This window comes from Tenebrio molitor, chromosome 6 (assembly GCF_963966145.1).
Source record: "Tenebrio molitor chromosome 6, icTenMoli1.1, whole genome shotgun sequence".
In the NCBI taxonomy this organism is placed as follows: Eukaryota; Metazoa; Arthropoda; class Insecta; order Coleoptera; family Tenebrionidae; genus Tenebrio; species Tenebrio molitor.
The window spans coordinates 656,175-658,228 of record NC_091051.1 but is presented as its reverse complement, the minus strand read 5'-3'; the positions used below and the strand labels follow the sequence as shown (position 1 = coordinate 658,228).

The 2,054-nt window shown below is 36.8% G+C and overlaps 1 long non-coding RNA gene across 3 annotated transcripts; it reads left to right on the top strand.

Annotated features, from left to right (window-relative positions):
- Positions 1–482: 482 nt before the first annotated feature.
- Positions 483–1,686, top strand: LOC138132912 (uncharacterized). 3 transcript variants are annotated; one of them, XR_011160221.1, is made up of 3 exons: positions 483–1,082; positions 1,130–1,356; positions 1,423–1,686. It is a non-coding gene; the product is annotated as an uncharacterized lncRNA (long non-coding RNA). The 3 variants fall into 3 exon arrangements; XR_011160220.1 differs by having other exon boundaries at positions 486–1,095; positions 1,142–1,356; XR_011160219.1 differs by having other exon boundaries at positions 487–1,105; positions 1,161–1,356.
- Positions 1,687–2,054: the final 368 nt, after the last annotated feature.

Below are 2,054 nucleotides of genomic sequence, written 5' to 3'. Positions count from 1 at the left end.
TTGATCTAGAAGTTCCAAGTCAAACAAAGAAAGTAAATTAGAAGGGTAGATGGATTAATGTGTGTAAAAAGTGAGAAACTCGCTGACATTTTTAAAACAAACACAGCGATATCGTTCGGTTCTATTTTCTTTGCGTTAGAGACCGATAACGATAACGAAAGAAAAACAATAAGAGAAAAAGTCAACACAAATATTAATCCAAGGAGATTTTAATTAAACAAAGGGTTTAGAGATGGCCTAATCCTGGCACGCAGTGATTTTGTTGACTTAGGACACTATTCAAATTGCTCGTTTTTAATTTATTCGAGGGAAATTTCCCGTTTACAAATTAAATATTTCTATATTCGAATAATTAAATTTTTTCGCCGAGATGTAATACTCCTTAGTGGTAGGAACCCTCGAAGGTTTCCTTTGATAAAGCAAAATAAGAAACATTCTCGGAGAAAATTAATTTCGTTGTGTAATTTTTACGTTGCATCGAATTCAATTTTAAATTAAGTTCCTTCTTTGGTTTGTTTACGACAAGGCTCTTTAATTTTCGTACAATAAAAGCGGAGTTTATGGCCGTATCAGAGGCGAAACACGATTTTATAAAGCGATTACGTCCTATAAAAAGAAACCCACACGCAAAACCGAGCCCCGACAAATCCTCTCATCTGAACCGACTGCGTAAGGTGCATTCTTGTCCGAGAAAGACCATCCGATTATCGGCGATTATTTTACGGTTGCTTCATAACGGCAATGCAATGCTGTCTATTTCCCACCGGCCGACAAGAAATGTCGATATTTCTCAAAGACAAAATCTCAAAAAAGTTAGCCGCATTCATTGCTAGGATGGTTGCAGTACCAAAGAAATTCGAAAATTAAACTGTACATATTGTTGACGTCTTTTGAGCCATAGTCTTTTTTTTAAACCAACTGTCAGTGTCAAAACTTTGTTAAAGACCAGACTGTGTTACCCTAAAACCTGTTTTTCCGACCAACTGTATAACAATTCCCCCCACGTCAAAATTGAGGTTATGTCAGTCAGTCTGTCTAACGTAATTGAAATGTCGAACGTAGTCAGTGTTGTGGTGTTAAAGGTTTCAATGAAATGTAGGTTTATGTGGGTACATAGTTGTATTTAAAGAGTATTTTGTAGAGCATGTACTTTCGTTTAGGTACATTGAAGTGGACTTTGGAACACAACGATTTTTGTAATGAAACACAGTTGCAGTTTAAACAATGAAGAAAACATTAATTTTATCGGGGTTGAATACATTTTGTCGTTTTAAAGTCATCACATATGATTGCAGACGTCCAACGTATCTTTTCTACAAAAGTATTGACCGAAACAAATGAGAATTTAGAAAATAGGTATTTAATATGATACATTGAATATGTTTGAAGCTTTCTCACAAATCCCCTTTCTACTCAATTCAGGGTTGCCACCTTCCAACTCTTCGTAGTACCGCATCAGGGCCATTTTTTCACTCTCTGTGCACTACGAAGGTACCTTTTCAAATTTTGTGCGTTAATTTTTCAACGCAAATGACAGTTATGCGCAATGACAACGCCAATGACCTTGCAAGGCTCAACGTTGCCAACCTATATTGTGAAGTGCACTTTCAATTGCTCATACCAACTTGACAACACTTTGACAGCTGATTTAAAAAAAAGGACTGTAAATAAAGATTAAAAACTGCCTTTTGTAGACTTGTTTATAGCGAAACGAACAAAGAAAACTCCCAAGTGCCCATATTTTATGTTAATCGCGTAAATTGTGAATTATTTCATTAGGCGTTGCAACTTCTCGGTTGGCCATTTCGACTGGTTTGATTTGATAATCCGGGCGATAAGTGCGCTGGTTATTTCGCATTCGCCAAACTCAATCAAAGTTTATGTGTATATGTCGACATTTCGATTCGGTTGCGTCTTGGCGATGCGGCGTCGCGACGCACCGAGCTCGAGAAGTGTAAATAAAGAAGATAAACAATGTGTTTCAAATTTGTTGCCTTTCCAATTTTTCACCAGAGATAATCTGGTATTTTTCCGGAAAATTGACTTGTTCCCCG